Source organism: Loxodonta africana, chromosome 2 (assembly GCF_030014295.1).
Source record: "Loxodonta africana isolate mLoxAfr1 chromosome 2, mLoxAfr1.hap2, whole genome shotgun sequence".
NCBI classification, from domain to species: Eukaryota; Metazoa; Chordata; class Mammalia; order Proboscidea; family Elephantidae; genus Loxodonta; species Loxodonta africana.
The window spans coordinates 176,745,292-176,767,509 of NC_087343.1; the positions used below are offsets into that span (position 1 = coordinate 176,745,292).

A 22,218-nucleotide genomic window follows, 5' to 3' on the forward strand; every position below is an offset into this window, starting at 1 on the left:
GTGGGCCGGGTGGGCAGGAGGACATAGCAAAATGAGGAGGGGGCGCGGGGGACAGCGGCTGAATTGGGAAAGATACAAGGACGTTTTAGGAGCTCTCTGTGGGTATGAGCTGGGAGAAATAATCCTTGTATGCTGATTTATTATCTTCCATTTTAGAGGCAGCAGGCTTTTGTACAGTGGGTTATTGCAGAATAAATGGGACATTAAAGATATAATCAAGATGTTTAAGGCATACTGAATGATATTAAAGTAGGTGAGACTTTTTGTCATGGTCTGTAAATATAAAAATGTCAGCGGCTTGGAGATGTTTCCAGGGTTTTAGTTAAGGTGTGGCTCCATTTCCAAAAGGAAGATATTTTTAACCTTTTGTTGTTTTCAGGGTGGGGTAGGGTGGGGTCAGGAAGTGATTTAGAACCTATGTTGTTGTTGGGTACCGTTGAGTCGATTCAGACCTATAACCTACAACCAACCCAAAACCAAATCCGTTGCCATTCTGACTCATAGTGACCCTATAGGCAGAGTAGAACTGTCCCATAGGGTTTCCAAGGTTGTAAATCTTTCTCCACAGAGCGGCCGCTGGGTTAGAACTGCTGACCTTTAACCAAGGGCTTAAACCACTGTACCACAAAGTTCCTTCTGTACATCTCAGGGTAAGCTAATTCCAGAGTTTTGGGTGTGGAGCTGAGAAACATTCTCTAGTTTTGTCTCCTGGGGTACTTGGGTGGGTCATGCAGTGCCACTATTTTGGTGGGAGCCAGCAGTCCTCTGGCTACCATTGTTGTTACCAGCTGCTCCCAGGAGGAATCGCTACCCAGATCAGCTCAGACATTAAGATAGCAAGAGCCCAGCATCCTGCTGAAGCCCAGATTTAGGCTCTAGGATTATCCCTGTGCACCAATAACATTCTACCAAATTGCTAGAGACTTCCTGTAATCCCTTGACACCAGGTACAGAGAAAGAAGGAGAATTTTCCTTTCTAAATCTAAAGCTAATTTAGAGAAGTAGGCCTATGGGAGTCTGCCCAAAGAGCCTTCCCTTTGACTTCTGTATCCAAGATTCCAAAGCTTTGGCTGAGAAATTTCTCCCAGAGGAAAGCTGCGAGAAAAAAAAAAAAAAAAAAGATTCTTTTATTACGGTAAAAATATATATAACAAAACATTTTGCCACTTCAACATTTTTTACATTAATTACATTCATCATATGCAGCCATCACCACTATTTCCAAATTTTTCCATCACACTTAGCAGAAAATCAGAGCCCCCTAATGCCTCCCCCTCCTCCCTCTGTCCCACTCCTGGTAACCACTAATGAACTTTGGTCTCTATACATATGCCTGTTCTAGGTATTTCACATAGGTGGGTCATACGATATTTGTCCTTTTTTGCCTGACTTATTTTTGCTCAGCATGTTTTCAAGGTTCATCCATGTCTGATTTTTTTTTTTTTACTGAATTGGTGTTCCTTTCCTCTTCAGTGCACAATTGCATTGCCAGATAGGTAGTCTCAAATCTTTCAGTCTTAATGTTTTTTGTGCCTTGTTTAGAAAGATCTTTCCCAAGTGAAGATTATATAGATATATTCGAAGTCTCTGGGTGGTGCAAATGGTTAACACCTGGGCTGCTAACTGAAAGGTTAGAGGTTCGAGTCCACCCAGACACCTCGGAAGAAAGGCCTGGTGATCTACTTCCGAAAAATCAGATGTTGAAATCCCTATGGGGCACAGTTCTAGGCTGCACACTTGGAGTTGTCTGTATGACAACTTAAACTTTTATAGGTTTTTTTGTTGTTGTTACATTGTTTATTTGCATTTAGTTCTTTCATCCATCTGCAGCGTGTTTTTGTGTATGGTGTGAGACAGTGATCTGACATTTTTTTCTTCTATAAAAATTAAACCAAAACAAAAAGAACACCAGTTGCCGTTGAGTTGCTTCTGGCTCATACCAATTTTTCCCTGTTTTTTTCTTTAAATAAACTTTATTCAGAATAGTTTTAGATTTATAGCAAAGTGGCATGGATAGTACAGACAGCTCCTATATAACCCAATCTGCTGTTTTTTGAGTAGTTTCTCTGCTTTGAAAGGATATTTTTACCCGGGACTAAATTTCCACATGTATACAGATGTCTTTCTAGAATCTCACTTGTATGCTATTGCTCTCTTTGCCATTTTTAATGATACCTGTATTATTATTTCTAGAGAGTTCATAGTTTTTGACAGGGAACTTGAGGTCTCAAAGGGCTTTAAGAGGTCAAGTCTAACTTCTCTTCAGGCAAGTAAAGTGTTATCAACCCTGGCTTATGGATATTGTTGCTGCTGAGATCACACAGCTAGTGAATAGGGAGGGGTGTGGTCATGGATTATAGGAGCCCTCATGGCGCAATGGTTAAGCACTTGGCTGCTAACCAAAAGGTCAGCAGTTCTAACCCACCAGCTGCTCCGTGGGAAAAATACGTGGCAGTCTGCTTTCGTATTTCCACCTGGGGCGGTTCTGCTCTGTCCTGTAGGGTCGCTGTGACTCAGAATCGACTCAACAGCAGTGGGTAGTGGTGGGTGATCATAAATTTCTCATTTTATATATGGAATGCCCTTTCCTCTGAGCCAAGCCTGGGGCACAATAGTAAGGATGAGGCTCTGGAGCAGAATTTCCCATCCTCAGCACCATTGAGATTGGGGCTGAATAATTCTTTGTTGCGGGGGCCATCTTGTACATTATAGGATGTTTAGCACTAGATACCAGTAGCATCACCCCACTCATGACAATCAAAAATGTCTCCAGACATTGCCAGATGTGTCATGGGGGGGCAAAATTGTCCCTGGTTTCGACCCACTGCTCTGGAGTCAGAGTATGAATGTGGCTCCAGGATTCAATAGTCGTGTGCTCTGGTTTCCTCCCGTACAGAGTACAAATAAAAATGGTGCCCATCTCCTAGGATTGTTGTGAGGACTCAACTCAGAGGGGGCCCTAGTAGGACAGACTCGAACTCAATGTTAGCTGTTAATATTTTAAATATTCTTTATTTTCAATCTCCTAATCAACACAGACTTCCCATTTTCCCTCCACCTCCCTGCCTTCCCCACCAAGGAGCAAGTGTTTTTAAACCTGAACAATGTTCACCAAAAAATTATATGTCTTTGTTAATGAAATGGAACTCTATTTTCAGGCCTCCACTGTTGTTGTTGTTAGGTGCCATCGCTTCCGACTCATAGCAACCCTATGCACAACAGAATGAAACACTGCCCGGTCCTGCACCATCCTCACAATCATTGCTATGTTTGAGCACTGTGTCAATCCATCTCATTGAGGGTCTTCCTCTTTTTTGCTGACCCTTTTTACTTTACCAAGCATGAAGTCCTCGAGGGACTAGTCCCTCCTGATAGAGTGTCCAAAGAGAGTGAGATGAAGTCTTACTATCCTTGCTTCTAAGGAACATTCTGTCTGTACTTCGGAGACAGAGTTGTTCAGGCCTCCATAACGGCTAATTAATTAGCTCTCATGATAAACTCATCGGCGCTCGTGTGAATTTTATTTGCAGCTACAAAACAGCAATTCCAGTTAGTTAACAGGCTTTAAAGTGACAATCCAGCTCTGTGGAGCAGCAGAAAGGCCCAGAAATGATTTTTGAAGCAAGACGGTAATGACAGTGGGGAAGACAGAAATCTAGGATAAGGAGAAGACTGAGGATTTCCTTGATTCATTAACTTGATGGCTTTGGGAATGCTGTGTTCATTTACCATTAAAACACACCATCATCTTGCAATGGATGGAAGACTCGTCCTCCCGCAATTCATGTTACTTAGTCGCTCAGAAAGAGAAAAAAATTCTTTTTTTGCCTTTTGTAGCAGCAGATTTTGTAAGACCATTATGTCTGCTATTAAGTTTGCCCAAGAGCCCCTTTAGGAGGGATGGTTATTTCTAGTGTGTAAGAAGACCTGGCTGATGATGGAGGGTTGGTTTAAAGGGATGAGGGCCCTGGTTTAAAGAGGAGAAGGGAGTGCCCTGGTCTTGGGCAGCACATGCTATAGGGCAGGTAAGTCTCATTAGCTTGGCAATCTTTGTAAACCAAAAACCCGTTCCAACTCATTGTGACCCCATGTATGTCAGAGTAGACTTGTGCTCCATAGGGTTTTCAGTGGCTGATTTTTTGAAAGTAGATCTCCAGGCCTTTCTTCCGAGGTGCCTCTGAGTGGATATGAACCTTCAACCTTTTGGTTAGTAGCAGAGTGTGTTTATTGTTTGCACCACCCAGGGGCCTGGATGACTTTGGTAATTCATTCAGCCAGTGCAGCAGAGTGGTTAGAAGCCTGGTTCTGGAGTCGGAATAATGAGATTGAAATCCCAGTTCCCTACCCTGCTAGTTACGTGGTCTTCGGCAAGTCACTTAACCTTTCCAAGCCTCATTTTTGCCCATCTATAATAAAAAAAAAAAAAAAAAAAATTTTTTTAATAATAAAATAATGTTAATAATAGTACCTATCTCATAGCTTCACTGTGCATTTTAAGTGAGAATTCATTTAGACCAATGGTTGGTGCATAGTTAGCACTCAATAAATCTCAGCCGTTAGGATAATAGCTATTATTATAATTATTCAGCTTTTGGTGAATGTTTGTATTCTTTCCGTGAGCCATTGTGAGCCAGTGTGAGACATTATGCTAAGGGCTGGGGGTGCACTGAGGTAAAATACATTATCTGCCTCGGAAAAGCTCACCCCTGGAGATGGGAGAGAGAGTAATCTTTGGGCAGAGATGAACACTGAGGACTGTGAACGTAGGGAAGGGAGTAAGAGGAGCCTTTCAGGAGATGGTGACCCTAATGAAATGACTACTACCCACAGTCTGGTAATTCAATAACTACAAAGTGAATGGAGCCTGAATACAGGCAGGGCCACAACACACTGGCAGAGGCAGTGAAGACCGTTAGAAACCTATGTGGAGCTTCAAAAAAAAATTTTTTTTAATTACAAAATAAGAAACAATGACCAAGTTTGAAATGCACAGTCTGCAAGACCAGAGAGAAAAGTCTCACCTACTCATAGTGAGTCATGCCTTGACATGGTTTTTGCAGACTTTAAGCCTGTTTGTGTCAGGCCCTGAGTCCCTGTCTTACAGGGCACCCTGAGGTGCTGGGTACCGGGTGCATGGGCTGCTGTGATATTTGTTTGGTGAGGTGTGCTTCATCAAGTCTGTCTTCTTGCAAGAACTCACCTGGTAGTTAGAAGGGGATTTTGTTTTGTACAAAGGGCTGTCGAAGTTCATTGCTGAGGATTAGCCCTGTAGTTTCTTGCTATTGGCAAAGGTGTGGACCCTGCTTTTTTTTTTTTTTTAACATTTCTATGCCTCTTGGGCTACAGGTAGGGATCCCAATGAGATAATTATCCAAACTCAAAAAAAAATTAAAGTGCTCTATAAAAGACTCTCCTGTCATCCTTTTTTATTGTCCAGCTTTCACATGCATATGAAGTAATTGAAAATATCATGGCTTGGGTCAGGTGCACCTTAGTCCTCAAAGTGATATCTTTGCTTTTACAATTTAAAAGAGGTCTTTTGTCACAGATTTGCCCAATGTAATAATGCTGTTTGATTTCTTGACTTGCTGCTTCCATGGGCGTTGATTGTGGATCTAAGTAGAATGAAATCTTTGACAACCTCAATTTTTTTTTCACTATATAGATTTTTTTTTTTTATCACACTTTAGATGAGAGTTTACAGAGCAAATTAGTTTCTCATTAAACAATTAATACACGTATTGTTTTGTGACATTGGTTGCCAACACCATGACATGTTATTATTCCCTTCTCGGCCTTGAGTTCCCTATTACCACTCAATTTTCTTTTTTAATTTTGTTTATAGTGAGCATATACAATAATTTGGATCGATCTCCTTTATACCTTTTGGGAGTAAACTGTTAGATTGGAATTAATTTAGCTTTGAAAGAAGTACCCCGGTAACTTTTTTTTTTTTTGGCAAAATCTTATTTATATCAACTTTTGGGTTAGTTTTTACTTTTCCCTCAAATGGTGGGAAAAACATAAAAGGAAGTGAATTTTAGAAATAAAAACAAATAGCTCCTCTAGCATCATGCACCGTGATCAAATTTGGTGTGGATTTCTTTGAGGTTTGCTTTTCATAGGACAAGTTATACACTTGCCCAACAGTTATACAACTGAGCTCAGTTTTAAAATTCAGCTTTTTATTGATTTAATTCAACCACAGTTTTCCTGGGCTCTGCTCTGGGGACATGCTAAGAATGGGGAGAAGCAGTAGTGTTGATGAATGTAAATGGTCAGTGGTTTAAAGGCCTTCCCATTGTTCTTGTTTTCGTGTGTTCTGAATACAAATCTCATGAAGTTGACAAAACAGCTCCTAGTGCAGAGTAAGAGCTGGTAAATGGGAGGCAATTACACTGCTGAGCTGCTCTGCCTTGTTCTCCTTTCTGGCTGAGAAGCGGTTCCAGCTGTGCAGTTTAACTTCATCTTGACCTGGGTGTTTCAGTCGCATATGAGCAAGCAGTTGCCTCATTTGAGATGTAGACTTTAGGGGCCTGGAGACTGGAGGGTCTGGGTGACTGACTGGGCGCCGTGGGAGGTGGGGCGTGGACTGTGGTGGCTGCAGAGGTTCTCCGTACAGATCCTCGTGGCCTCTGGCTCTGGACTTTCTGTGCCATATGGTGACTGTTCAGGGAGCTTGTAGGGAGGAGAGGGTAGGAAAGTGATCGGGGGCCAGAGGGGATCTTTCAGAGGGCAGAGGCAAGAAGTTGTTAATCATAGTAAAAACCTAGAATTTGTCATCACAAAATAATCAAGAAATGTTTTCTAATTGTCCACCATGGGGAAGGCACTAATGGTGTGGGGAGAAGGGTAAAAGGTCGAAAATATCATCCCTGTTTTTGAGAATTTCAGTTTCACAATTGATGGATGCAAGCCCCCCTGGGAGCAAATGTTAAATTGCGTGGTTAGATGATGGATATCCCAGGGCTATTTCTTGCTCTCCTCCACACCCAGCCACAATATTTTTAAAAAATGCATTCTGGATCATACCCCTTCCCTGTTTCCTCTGTCTTAGGAGTCTGTCTAGGCCTGTCTTAAAACATGCCATTCTCAGTCTTCTCAGTTATCCGCCCTAGCAGAGGGGCCCTATACTGATTTCTTTGAGCTGCTGTAACAAATGATCACAAACTGTGTGGCTTAAAATAACAGAAATTTATTTGTTGGAGATAGGAACTCAAAGTCAAGGTGTTGGCAGGGCCCTGTTCTGTCTGAAGGCTCTGGGGCAGAATCTGTTTTGTGCTGTTCCCTTAGCTTCTAATGTTGCCGGGGATCCTTGGCTTGTAGATGTATCACCTCAGTCTTCACCTCTGTCATCACATGGCCTTCTCCCTGTGTGCGTCTCTGTTTGCGTCTTTTCTAATTTTTTTAAATAAAGACATTAGTTACATTGGATTAAGAGCCCACCTCATCTTAATTACATCAGCAACAACCCTGTTTCCAAATAAGGTCATATTCTGAGGCTCTGAATAGGATATGATTTTGGGGCGACACTCTTCAGTCCAGTACAAACCCCCTTTTAGTTCCTGCTAGCGTGCCTGGTCCCATTCTATCTTAGCATTTGAACATTCTATTTCCTCTGCCTGAGACTCCTTTTTGCCTGCTCCTTACCAGGCCAAAGCCTACTCATTCTTCAGGATTTCTCCTTAAATGTCATTTCCTCCTAATGCCCAGGTGCTTCATAGGATCTTGTACCTTTCCAGTGGTGGCCTTATCACATTTGAACTCACTTGTTTGTACAATTACTGATGATATCTCAGTCTCTCCTGTTATATCACCATCCCTACGAGGATATGGGCAAGGACCATGTCTGTCTTGCTCTGTGCTGTATCCCTAGCACCTAGAACAGGGCGGGGCACATAGTAGGTGCTCCATAACCAGTGTCGAATGATTGGTTGTGGATGGAGAGATTCTACGGGTCTGGGACAGCTGTCCTTTGAAAGCACTTTGTGTCTCCCCAGACTAGGGCACTTAGTGTGTGGGATTGAAATGTCCCATTTGTCTACCTTTGTGAGTCTGTAAGCTTCTAGAGGGCAGAGTTTAGGCAATGGCCATATTTTTATATCCAGAGCCTGGCACACATAGGAACTCAACAAAGGTTTGTTGAATGAACGAAAGAATGCATGTATGCATGAATGACGGGGACCTCTCTGGGTTTTAAAGCATCCCTGGGAAATAAAAGCAGAGCAAAAATAAATTTAAGCATCAGGAACGGCAGCAGGGGTTGGGATGCAAAATAAGACGAGGGTAAAACAAAAGCTGATAACCTGACTTAGAAAAATACTGGTAGTCACCACACACAGCATGACAGGATGTGCTCCTCTGCAGCTGAGCAGAGGGTTGGGGGGTGGGGTGGGGGTTGAGGGGTGGGGTCCCATGGAATTTCCCCAGCTGAACTTTATGCCTTGAATGAGGTCTGTCTTTCAGTGTGAAAGAAAGAAGAGTCAAGGTTTTAGCCAGGGCCTCTGGGTGAGTGGTGCTTCCATTTATGGAGACAGGGTCAACAGTGGGAGGAGCACACCTTCCCAGGCGCCAAACCTCCAGTGATGTCTTCAGCTGCTGCACTTGTTCATGTCAGGCTTAGTACATTTTATAAGTTGCCTTCTATGGTTACATATTTTTCAGCTGCATACCTTGCTACCTTATTTAGTCTTTAAATTCCTTTGGGGGAAGAAACTTTTTTTTTTTAATTTGTCTAAGAAGTAGGTATTGAAGCAGAATGGTTAAACGTCCGAGTTGTATGTGCTTGGGTGAGTGTTTTAGTTGATTAACTTTTCCTCCTTCTTATTTTTTAATTTATGTATATATTTTTGGTCAAATGGGGACAACAGTATTGTCTCCCCTCTAGGTCTTTGTGAGGGCGAAGTGAGATTTGCATGTCAGGTGCCTGCTTGGGTCTGGCATGCAATTGACACTTGGAAAGGGGTGGTTATTCTATCACTTGGTTCCCCCTTCCCATTAGATTTCTGTGCTGCTGGCCTTCCTACCTCAGTGTCACCTAATTTGGAGCAATTTGAGATGAGAGCATCACTTTTCCCCTTTCCATATCTTCATGCAAAAATGGGAGGTAAGGCTCACTTAAGAGATACACAAGTGGAGACCCTCAAATGCTGATATTTCTATTGTATTTTACATGATATTCTAAGTATAAAAGGGCATGTTGTGTTGAGGGTGGTGGAGAAACGATTACGTGCCACTCGAGGAAAGCAAGTGCCTAGTGGAAGGTTTTGGGCAAATGGAATTGATGCTGCAAGACAGCAATATAAGACATTCTGTAGTAATCACTACTGTGTGGATGCAGCCAGAATAAAAAAAATGCCCAGAGTTTTGGCTTAGGCCCATGGATGAGTGGGAGCACGAAGCCTGGCATGGCACAGAAGGAATGAAAGGCATGAGTGTAGCCCAGCGATGGATATATGCAGATGTAAGTTTAAGCAGACATGGAAAGATACGGCAACTGCTTTCTCTGCAATACTGGCCAGCTTTGTTAATCTATCATGACATTTTTTTCCTGGTTCTGATATAAAAACTAATATTTAATGGGTCTTTATTGCATGCCAGGCACTGTGCTCAACATAAATTACTCTCCACAACTCAGTGATGTAGGTCTCTTTCTCTTAATAGCGTCATAGTGCAGAGGAAGAAACTGTGGGTCAGAGAGGTCATTCACTTGCCCAGGATCACTCAGCTGGCTGGGGTGGCACTGGGATTAGAACGCTGGCAGCTTAACTCCAAAGTCTGTTCTCCAATCGCTATGCCTCCAGATATGCCTAGATGCTACCTCAAAATCCTTCCAAGCTCAGCAGTCCAGGTAGCCACTACTGAATGGCTGAATCTGTCAAAAGATGAAATGTGTTTGTTTTACCTGGCGTGAGATGCTTACGACTTAGGAGTGCCAGGACTAGATCTGGTCGGGGAAGCAGCTGCTCTGGATTCATCAGACATTTCTCTCTTGTATATTGCAGGGCTGGGACAGGCTGCAAGACACGAGGAGGTGGCTTTGTGCTGTCTCTGGAAAAACCTATGTGTATCCTCAGCTTTGAGAACTGAATTCCATGGGTCGTCTCAGTGTCAGACCTGTGAAGTTCAGTTCTTCAGCTGGGATATCTCTGTCATCACGGACCTGAGGGACCCTGAGAGAACAGATCCAAGGCCTGCTGAAGAACATGGAAGACTAGAAAGAGAAGGGCAAAGTCTCGGGCTGTGAATGAATAGGTAGCATGGGTTCAGGGGAAAAGCACTCATTTAATTGCTTGAAGACCTTAGTTCTAGCTGAATGAATGATTTCAGCAAGTCACTTCCTACTGCTGCTGCTACTACTAGTTTACCTGTATTGATTGCTTACGATGACCCAGGTACTCTTCTGAGTGCTGTACATGCTGTTTTAGGAGACTCCTGGGAAAAATCACTGTAATGAGACTTGAGACATCTGGCACTGCTATGCAATGATTTTTTTCCTTCTTCATGGGTTCAGACAGAATTAGTAGATGTGCAATTATTTTTTATCACTGCCGAGGTTACTGGTCTTTTTTTTTTTTTTTTAAAGATAGTCCACACATCTGTGGTGAAAGAGGAGGAAAAACATGGGTACACCATGACTTATGGGCCTCCTCTCCGCTTATTTGAATCTCTGCTTCCTTCCCCACTATAAACAATTAGGGCTTAATAGCGCCCTCGTATTCCAAATGTTAGCCGATTCGGGGATTAGGGTCCGTGCCCCGGAGCAGTCGAGCCAATAAAATGTACTCCAAGTCAGAAAGAGTGAGAAGGTTTATTCTGGAGATGAATACATCACCAGGACTGGCAGTAACACAGGCTGTCTCTCTGGAGTCCCAGAAAGCAATTTTACTTTAGTTTATATAGACTTTTACAGAAGTTAGAAGTGTCTTTGTAGTTACTTGGCCAGATGTATGCTCAAGAGGAGTTATTCATTACAGGGTAGTGACAAAAGATACCTGTCAGACATCTCTTTATTAGGCTAAAGATACACATACCAGATACCTGGGCTCTGATTTTCCTGTGGGGGTTGTATGCCACAGGTGGTTGGAAAGAACAAAAGGTTATTTGCATCAGTTTAAAACAAAGTCATTTCGGTCAAAACAAAGTCATTAACAGAGGTATGTGAAGGAGGCAGGCAGAGGAAGAACAACTTATAGGTTCATCATGGTGTTAGTTACGTCAAGCTCTCAGTTGCCCATTTTGAAAAAGGAGAAAACATGCTGGGGAGTATCAGGGTCACATGAACAAGGAAAAGCGGTTGTAATTAGATTTTATCATCATCCTCAGTCTCTCCCAGGGAAAAGTAGTACAAAGCTTTTGAATACCCCCCTTCTTTTGCTGGAGAGTCCCTGAGTGGTACACACAGTAAAATTCTCAGTTGCTAACTGAAAGGTTGGAGGTTCAAGTCTACCCAGAGGTGCCCTGGAAGAAAGGTCTGGTGATCTACTTTAGAAAAATCAGCCATTAAAAACCCTATGGAGCACAGTTCTCCTGACACACATGGGGTCGCCATGAGTCAGAGTCGACTCGAGAGTACCTGGTTGGGTTCCATTTTCTGGAATGGTTTGTTGCCTGTTGTGGGTAAAGCTCTTTTGTTGTACTTCTCTGTCACCAAGTAAGCCAGGCCTGTTCTGAGGTTCAGGACTGCTGAGACGATGATAGTTTCCATCTAATTTAGGCAGAGGGCTGAGGGCAGCGAAAGTTCTATCTGGACTTTATTTGGCTTTTGTTTGATAGGGAATAAAGGATGTGATTTGTTTTTTGGAAACTCATTTTTGATTCATTTCTGTCTCTTGGTGTCCTGAAATTTCTACCTCATTGTATACTGATGATGTTGAATTTTACCTAAGCCATATGATCCTGGAAAAGAGTGATGCTTAAAGAAATCCCCTTAACCTCTTTTGAGTTCTGGAAAACAGCTTACTGCAAAGAACTGACCAAGATGGTCTTCGTGATCTCCTCTGCTTGAATAAACTTTAGACAGGCTCCTTCTACCCTTATCTCCCTCTCCCTCTCTGGGTCTCCCAGGATCCAGGTGGCCTTCTTACAAGAAAAGAAAGCATTCTGAGTCAATTGGCCCTAATTACAAACTCTAAATCACTCACCCATCCCAGTGATCAACCCCTCTTGATTTTCTTCATTATTTGTCCACTAGCCCACACCAGCTTTTAAAAATCTTGCAAGCCTTAATTCCAGGGAGTTGAACTCAGACTTGGGTCTGTTTCATGCCCCATTGCAATGGCTTTCCCCCTCCACCACACAGTGTTCTTGCCCCCCCCCGCTTACGATAGTCCTTCCCCTCCTTCTTGCAATAATTTTTTTTATAAAGTCAGCCTTGCCTGTTTAACATTATCTTGTGTTATTTTTTGACGGTAGTCTAAAGAATGAAAGTGTGCTTTGGTCCAGAGAGGGGAGGCAGGCACAAGGTGGGAGACCCTGCAGTACATTGATCCTCACCTTGTCCTCTCAGTGACACTGACATTTACTGAGTGCACTGTGCTGGGCATTCCGCTCAGGGCTTTGTGTGCACGATCATAGTGAACCTCACACCAAGCCTTGTCACGAAAATGGGGACGATTTCATAAAATAATGTCAACTAAAAAAGTATAAACACTTTTTTTCAGAAGCAGATGCAAAAGCGTCCTTGGTTCCCATGAAACCCCCTAGCATGAGTGTATCCTCAGGCTGTACTTATCAAATCAAGGACCTCACCAGTCCCTCTCACACTCTGCCCACTTCCGCCCTTTGCTTATCAGACTGTGCATTTTGCCAGTGACTCATTCCACACATAGAGCTTTGGTGAAACACAGCTGAGACCAGACAGCAGTGTGTTCAGCCCTGGACACCTGAAGAAATCCAGAAATCTGACTCAAAAAAAAAAAAAAAAAACCAAACTTCCATCAAGGCAATTCCGGCTCATAGCGACCCTGTATAGGACAGAGTAGAATTGCCCCGTAGAGTTTCCAAAGGGCGCCTGGTGGATTCGTACTGCTGACCTTTCCATTAGCAGTTGTGGCTTTTAACCACTACACCACCAGGGTTTCCAGATATCTGACAAGAAGCTCCAAATGCTCTTAAGTCCCAGATAATCTCTCGTGTGGGCGTTACTGAAATAAGGCTCTTGCCTCTCACTGGTCAAGAATGAGCAGGTAAGGCACGTAGTTTTCCACATGAGCAAAGCTTTACTGAAGACGCTTGCAAGCAGAAATAAGGGCCTAGAGCAAAGCTTACCCTTATCTCACCGAATAAAAGACTGGCCCGAGTTTTTAAAAGTTCTTGGGCAGGGGGAAAAGACCTCATGTTTATTCATAGGCACAGGTGGGGATATGTTAACTAAGGCGCCCACGCAGCAGCTTTCCAAGATGGCTCCTGTCCCAGAGGCCTCTGGGATTCGTAGCAGGACTTATGGGGTATCGCGCCTGCGCAGTCTCTTGCTCCCCGGGTTCGATTCCCTGGCTGGGGCTATAGCCCCTCACTGCCCCTGGTGGAAGGTCACACAGCAGTCACAGGTGGATGTTCTGCGCATGTCCCTGTGCCTGGTTTTCTCCAGCTACTTCTGAAAGGCAACCTTAAAGAAGTTTGCAGGCTATTTTTAGATACCTTGCCCCATTGTTCTGGGGAATGGCTTTGTTTCTGCACCCTGGCCCATTTCTTGTTACTTTGTGTGCAGATTTGGGGGCCCCTCTGTTCCTTGTCTTAGTAAGTCTCTAGGTTCCACACACAACCCCCTATTGCTTCCCTGATAAAAAAAATCCCTGATAGTATAGTCTATTTCCCCTTTACTTGCTTCTCCTCTAACCACACCAGTGTCTTCGCTATTTCTCAAACAGGCACCCTCCAATCTCAGGGCCTTTGCTCCCTGCCTTATACCTCCCTGACAGACTTCAACCCCATAAATCTTTATGGGAATGTGGATGGAGGTCTCTGCTTCTGTAACTTCTTCATGCTGGACTGGGGTGTTATTTCTGCCTAACTGAGTAGAAGTCTCTCGCTACCTGGCACCATTGGGACCCCTTTCTTGGGGAATCAGTTGGTAGCCTTGCATGACCAGGAGCTTGGCCTGACTAAAAGCTTAAACAGGCAGGGGCTGAAAATGAGTAGTACTATTCTCCTGGTCCAGGCTCTAGACACTTCGGTGTCTACTGTCATGGAAAGACCTCAGTAGTCTAAATTGGGGAATTATTTCTTTTAACAGCCCTTTTCCTTTTTACACATTTAGACAATAGTCTTAGAAGGGTGTCCTTGCCATAGTGTGTGACTATTTTTATAACTGTCATCATTCTTCATAAGAAAAACCCCTTCTTTTCTCTTACGGTACGCACCAAGGCTGTTAGCTCAGCTTTTTGGGCTGATGTTTCTGGTAGTAAAGCTCTTGTCTCAGTAACACCAGTCTGGCTGACAATTGTATAAAAGGGCGGCAGGTTTAATGTTTGGCACGCTTTTAACTCTGGGGTATCTAGGAGGAGGGCCCAAAAAGGGTAGAAACCAAGTAATAGCGGGGAGTTTTTTCTATACTGCCCACCAAATATCTTGGCCTCTCCCTCTTTTGATTCTCAATCTTATGCTGTTTTTTTCTTTACATTCTCTAGCTCAATTCACAGGGAAGGGGGAAAGTTCTTTACCTTAGGCTTTCCATCAATCCCAATAACTGTACAGTCACGAATGAAGAGTCGGCCTGGATTTTGGGTTAAAACAGAGAAGGCAGCTTTCGTGTCTAACAAAAATTCAGTGTCTTTACCTCCTATGTCGAGAGTAACCCAAGGCTCTGTTGTGGCAATGGTCTTCTGGCCGGGAGCTGAGTGGACCTCTGGGCCTCATCGATAGGGCCCCTGTTCTTCTTCGGAGTGGGACATCAGGTGTTGTGGGCCTGTCTGGACTGGCCTCTGGGGGAAGTCAACTGGGTGCCCTGTTTTAGAATGCTCAGGACAATCCGCCTTTTAATGGCTTCTCTTTTTTGCAATACCTGCTTTGGTTTGGCTGCATACTCACCGGCTGATGAAGACATTTTCGTGGAGGTCTTGGTCTTCAGGATCCTGTAGGGTTACCTAGAGATGGGCCCTGAAGTGCTATTGCCAATAATTGGGTCTATTTTTTTCATTTTATCCTCCGCTGCCAGGCTTCTGTTGTTAAAGGCTTTAAAGGCTTCCTCAACCAGTCATGAGAGTGGCCTGTCTCTATATTTTGCAGCTTTCTTCTAGTATCTGCTGCAGACTGGGTAATAAAATGTACAGCTAGCAAACAAAGTCTTTTCTTCTGGGCTCTCAGGGTCAGACTATTTCCTAAAAGCCTCAGTCAGCCTAGTGAGGAAGACCGTTGGGTTCTCCTCTGAATTTATCATAATTAACAGGCTTGGCCATATACTTCTGAATCCGGCCTATGACACACGCAGCACGTGGGTGGTTAGCATTGTCTGCCTGTTCTCTAGCCTGAGCTGGGATCCTGGTCTTTTTGTCTATACTACAACAGTGAGTTAAATAACCATCACATTTCCCCAGGTCAAATTAAAATTCAAGTTGAGTTTCACGAACACATTCTTAAACCTCTCAGGGTCTTCTGACATACTTCTTAACCTTTCTTTGCACCGGCTTAAGTAAAATGGCACATGAACATGCGTTGTGCCTCTAGTCCCACAGTGATTGATAAATTTCCTAAAGATTTCTCCAATTTATATACACCATAAATAGGAATTAAAGTTACCAACCATACCCTGAGTGTTGGACCAAAGAGCTTTCTTTTGACTCTTGTTTTACAAAGGATGACAAATTTCTAAACAAGAAATTATCCACGTAAATTCACTGTCAGTTGGAAAACATTTCTAGAAGGAACACACAAAGTTTATCCGGAGAAAACAGAAAATATAGAAAAACTTACATGTGACAATTAAGTTTTCATTATTAGCTTTTCTCGTTGGAGGCCTTCAGTTAATTCATCTAAAACATACTAAGCATTCTCCCTGAGGGCAAGCTGTCCCCCTTTGGTTAACCTATTAACAGACATTGGTCACTTATTCAGAAGCAGAAGTGGAATCTAAGACAAAATGGAGTCTGAGCCATAAGGGTGATCTCCTCTGAGAACCTGGTTTAAGATACACAATTTTCTGTATAGCAAGAGGATGAGTTTGATTACAAACATTAGACAGGTATCTCATGCAGCATTGTCTAAAAGACTCATTAAAATGATTATCGATTTATCCTAAACATAACTCTACTTACTGATCTTGGGAGTTAGTTTCTCAAAACAGACTGAATTTTTCAAAAAAAGCACAATTGCTCAGAGCAAAATGGTCTTGCTAGTTTATCCGGGCAACTGTTTGCAAAAGGACACCCAAAGGCGATGGCCTGTGTGGGCTGCCCCAACTTCTACGAAAGCCAGAAATCTGGATTCCAGGAGAATTATGTACAACTCTCTCACGGTTTCCTCCTTTGGATCATGATCTTGTTATAGAATCTTTGATTAAAAATATTCAACACTATGTGTTTTTAAGATCTCAGGCACCACACAGCAAATCAGGAGGTAGAACAGAAACACTAACATTAGGCCAATTGTCTGAAATCACCAGTGAAACCATGACCCTAAGGCCTTTGAACCAAGGAAACAAATATCATAAGGTTGTTACCGCGAATCGCGGATTCTAGCTGCCTGCCACAAAGCCAATACTAAGAAAGGAGGAGGTAAGCAGCAAGTGTTCAAGAGACAGAGGGCTCTCCAAATTCTGTCTGCCCCAAAAGGGCTAACTGGAGGGTTCTATAGGGAGAGGGCCAGGGTTTATTGATTTCCAGGAATGTTGATTCTTCTTTGAGGTGGACATAATGACAAAGTGACCTATTGTTGACGTCTAGCAGGTCTCTTATCACCATCCTGGTTTCGACCACAAGATGGATCCAGATTTTGCTCAATTATCTCAGGTTCTGATGGTATTGTTCATTGTCTTGTCCCCTGGTTTAATCACAACAAAAATCTCAATTACCTTGTTTTTCTACAAAGGAACAGTCGCGAGACAGATCCCAGAGCAAGTAAATGACATTTTCAAAGACCAAAGATTTAATCACAGCTTATACAGCTGAACAAGGAAATATATTCTCTTATTCTGATACTGAAACACTAAAGAAAATGTATTTTCTCTACTTCAATCCTACCTTTTTTCTGAAGGTTTCTCAATCTTGGGAAATGGGGCATCACTCAATCTGGCTACTTCCTCCTGAAGAGGGGCATGAAGTTGGGGAATGTTTATTTAGGGTGGGTGTTGGAAGTAGAGTTATTATGAAAGGCAATAGTGTCTAAGTGAATCAAATGGTGAGCATCCCCTTGGTTGATGGGAGAATCCTCTCGGCTAACTAGGGCAAATATATTTCATGCCTTTAAGGTGGTCTCAGTTCATTTGATACAGATTTTCAGAAAACCTGGAACACGAATACAGACTATTAAAATTACAATTCTCAAGGTGACAAGGGAGACTAACCAAGATCCTGTGGATGGGAATAGATTCGAGATCGAATCCCACGGTCCACTGGGCCGTGCTATGAGATCTGTCCATTCAGTGACTTTATGGATTGCTTTCAATCCAATGTCCACTTCCCCCGAAGGATAAATCCAGGTACAAGTCTTATTAATTATGGCACAAACACCCCCTGATTTTGCCAATAGGAAGTTCAATGCAAATCTGTTTTCTAAGACCACTTCCTCCACGGAATTTAGGGAGGCTTGCTGGGCTTTTAGGGCTCTTTCAGTACCCATGGCTAATAAATGGATTGTATCTGAAAGGTTTTTAATAGCCATTTTCATATGGTACATCTCTAGTCCGGGGGTTATGGTCCTCAGAATCCACCAACCAAAAACCAGTTTCTTGGGTTATATCTGTAATTCTGGGTTTCTAATGTAACAGGATCTACAGAGAAAACATCTCGCTTTTTTCTTGATGGGTGTGGAATGCTGGTGGTGGAATGGACTTCGATGGGGAAGCCTAGTTACCCTAAGGTACATTGGCCCATGAAGTGGATCCCATTTAAGCATTGGATGGCCCAAGTCCAGGGCTAGTCAGATGAGTTGGGCAACTCGCTACTGGAGTATGGCTTACCTCCACATAGAAAGGTATAACCCGGTGGAGCACGTAGAGACAGATCTTCATTTGGGACATCTGGAATGTTTTAATTAAAATGTAATAAGTAGGGGTTGTTAAGAGATTCATTGTATTAAGAGAGGAGTTGAAAATCCCTGAAAATTTGCTGATCTATTCATACTCGGGGTACTTGGGACTTTAATTCTCAGCTTTCTTTTGTACTACGGTTATATAGATTAGAGAGGAAAAAACAAGGGATGGAAAAAGGATATTGCACTAATCCCTTATAGGCGCTCGGGGAGCATGGTGTGTTAACACACCCTCAGATATAATTTTATCATAGTTGAAAACCGGGGCAGCCATAGGACTTAGGGTGGCACAAGATCATGGCAAATGGTGGCACACTGAGATTCCCTCACTTAGCCACGGCTTGGGACATGGTAGCTAGACCATTAGATGACCAGTCCTAGCCATCTGGGAGGTGAGATGATTCTTTTTTCCCAACAATAATTACACAGGTCCCCTTTCCCTGGCTGATCTCGACATCCATGAGGTATCCTTTTTTATATTTTACACAGAGATATGTCCCCGTATTAGATACAGTGATGTTCTGAATAATAATAGAAAAATCACGATTTTTAAAGATTAAGTAGTGTCTGCCATAGGGGAAGCTTGAGGAAAATTTCCATTTGGTCCTCAAACTGTAGACTGCTCTTTATCTGGAGATTCTTGAATCCACTTAATAGGACCTACAGGAGTCAAAGATGAGATAACACAAGGGAGAGTCAGGGTATCTCCTACTTGTAAAGTCAAGGTGCCTCCTGACTGGAAAATTGTAGGAGCCTGGCTTGACTCTTTCTCAGTTGAGGCAGGCCCGACCTGGAATAGAAAAAGAATAAGGATTAGAGTCATATTTGAATTTTTGAGAATCTATACTTTTTTTTTTTTATATACTTAGGCCTCAAACTGGGGTGCAGGTATGAGGATTCTTCAGTCTTTTTCTAGGTTCTTCCTCAGGAGGCGGGGCCACTTTTACTCTAGTGTGATGCACCCTTGCAGTTACTCCGGCCAGTTTCTGAGAGGAATGAGTAGTTAGAAGGACTTCGTATAGTCCCAGCCAGGTGGGGGCCAGTTGATCTTCTGGATGTTGATTTTTCCAAACCTTTAACAGGACCCGGTCTCCTGGCTTAAACCTGTGAAGAGGCACATCAGAGGGGAAGGGCAAATGAGAAGAGGCATATTCGTTAGTGGTACTTACAACTGTTCCTAAGCATCGGACCCCATCTCTTTTTTTGACCTCCGTCATGATGGACGTGGGGAAAGTTGACTGTTTCAGGAATGGTCTCCCATATATAAATTCCTAAGGACTTAACTTGAGTCTGCTTCTAGGGGCCACGCGAATCTTAAGCAGAACAATCGGTAATACCTGTAACCAACGGGAGTGGGTTTCTTGGCAAAGTTTAGCAAGAGTCTTTTTCAAAGTATGGTTCATCCTTTCAGTCTTTCCAGTAGACTGTGGCCTCCGTGCCGAGTGCAGCTTCCAGTCGACGTCCAAGCCCTTGCTAAGTTGTTGATTTACCTGGGCCACAAAGGCTCCCCCTATTATTGCTCTGAATTGAGGGTGGCAAGCCAAATCAGGGAATAATCTCTTTAAGTAATGCCTTAGTCACTTCTCAAGCTCTTTCGGTCTGGCAAGGAAAACCCTCTACCCACCCAGAGTATGTGTCCACAAAAACCAGTAAATACCTGAAGTTTCCAGGTGCTCGAGGTGTCACCGTAAAACCCACTTGCCAATCTTCTCCCATGTTTGTTCATCGATGTTGGATTCCTGGCTCTGCTGGGTGGGACACTGACTTTGAATTGTTCTTAGCACATAGCGGACATCTTTTAGTGACTTCACATACTGCCTTGAGAATTTTTGGTCTCGCAACTATTTGTTGGGTCCATTTGAGGTTGGCGCCTCTCCCAAAGTGAGTCCTCTCATGTAGAGTTAATATTATGTTATACACCTGGTCTTCTGGTAACAGTATTTTCTTTTCAGGATTAGTCAACCAACCAGCGCCTGGTGAAGATTGAAACCCTCATTCTTTCGCTCTATCTCAATCTTGGGGGGTATATTACGGCTAGGGGAATTCATTTAGGTTTAAGTGGAGAATCAGGGCTAACTCTTGCCCTGCCTTTTCCCATTCTTGTAAGGCAGGCTTTTTTGCTTCTATACCAGCTTTCCGATTTCCAACGGCCTCAAAGGATTGCCCCTTTTGATGCCCTGGATAATATACCACTGCCACCTGGAGAGGATCGTGGACAGCTTCTAAGAGCTCAAGGATCTCAGGCACATTTTTTATTTCTTTATTAGAGGCTGTCAGGAGCCCTCTCTCCTTCCATAAAGCCCTGTGGGAATGTAAAACTGAATGAGCGTACCTGTTGTCCATGTAAATGGTCACTCACTTCCCTTTTCCCAGATGAAGAGCCTGACTGAGAGTTATGAGTTCAGCTTTCTGGGCTGAAGTCCCCTTAGGCAAGGGGGCAGCCTCCAAGATATTTGTCAGGGTTACCACCACATATCCTGCTGCCCGACGTCCTTCATGTATGAAGCTACTTTCATCTGTGAATATTTCAACTTCGGAATCCTGCAGTGCGACTTCAGACAAGTCAGGCCCACTTGAATGGACTTCTTCAATGACTTCTACACAGTCATATATCGGCGGATCTTCAGCTATTGGCAGCAGGGTAGCAGGGTTCAGGGAGGAGACAGCATTTAAAACAACATTAGGGTTATCTAATATCATGGCCTGATATCATCCCACGTGGCCCACCATAAGCCAGAACCCCCCTTTTTGTTCTAAGAGAGGAAGAACTTTATGTGGTGTATTTACAGTCACCTTTTGGCCAAGTGTGGACTTCTCGGCTTCCAGAAGCAAGTCACAGGTTGTGGCCACTGCCCGCAATCACGGTGGCTGTCCCTTAGCCATAGTGTCTAATCGCTTTGAGAAGTATGCCACAGGGCACCGGGCCGGGCCCAAAGTCTGAGTCAGAACTCTCACAGCGATTCCCTTCCTCTCATGCACAAACAGTGTGAAAGGCTTTTGTAAATTGGGCAATCCCAAACCTGGGGCCGTCATCAACTTATATTTAATTTTGTCAAAGGCTTGCTGACATTCTTTAGTCCATACTAAAGGTTCTCTTTCTTCCCCTTTTAGGGCTTCATAAAGGGTTTTGCCAAGACTCCAAACCCAGGAACCCAAACCTGACAAAACCCAGCCATTCCCAGGAATTCTCTTAGCTGTCGTTTTGAAGACAGGGACTGCCCCCCCCCCCCCCCGCATGATTGCCTCCCTTTGACTTGGGAGGAGGTCTTGCTGTCCTTGAGAAATCCTTAATCCCAGATATTTAACTTGTGGGAGAGAAATTTGGGCCTTTTTCTCAGATACTTTGTACCCACACTCTGCCAAGTGATTTAAAAGTAAGTATTCTGATCGAAGCCTTCTTTAGTTTCACTAGCCACCAAGATATCATTGACATATTGCAAAACCAGACCTCGATTCAGTTTTATAAGAACCTTAAATCCCCTTGTCAAAATTCCTCCAAAAATAGTGGGAGAATTTTTAAATCCCTGGACTAGAACTTGCCATGTAAGATGTCGTTTCGCCCTGATAGCTTCATCAGTCCATTCAAAAGCAAAAAATTGCTGAGAGCCAGGATGTAATGGGGTGTAAAAGAATGCATCTTTCAAATCTAGCACTGAAAACCATTTAACTGGCTGGGTATGGTGACAAAGAGGGTGTAGGGATTTGGGACTACTGGATGTCTATCCTCTACTATTTGGTTAATTTTCTTCAGATCTTGTATAAATCGGTATTCTTCTGTTCCCGGTTTTACTACCCGTAGGATGGGGGTATTGTAGGGAGACCTACAATATCTTAAGAGGCCAAACGTTATGTACCAATGCACCAAGGGTGTTATGCCTTCCAAAGCTTCTTTGCAAAGCGGGTACTGTTTCTGGTTGACAACTGGGGCTCTGGGCTTTAAAGTAATCTTTACTGGTTTGGCTGACTTCGCTAGACTGGGCCATTCCGAAGCCCAAACTTCTGGGTTCACGCTCACTCTTATGTAAAGGGAGATTT

At 43.3% G+C, this 22,218-nt stretch overlaps 2 long non-coding RNA genes across 4 annotated transcripts in view; both read left to right on the plus strand.

Annotated features, from left to right (window-relative positions):
• LOC135229446 (uncharacterized) overlaps positions 1-22,218 on the plus strand; it is a 111,440-nt gene that overhangs the window by 23,706 nt on the left and 65,516 nt on the right. The gene's annotated exons all lie outside the window — the stretch shown is intronic.
• LOC111751299 (uncharacterized) lies at positions 7-12,932 on the plus strand. Its single transcript, XR_002786385.2, has 2 exons — positions 7-9,106; positions 10,005-12,932. It is a non-coding gene; the product is annotated as an uncharacterized LOC111751299 (long non-coding RNA).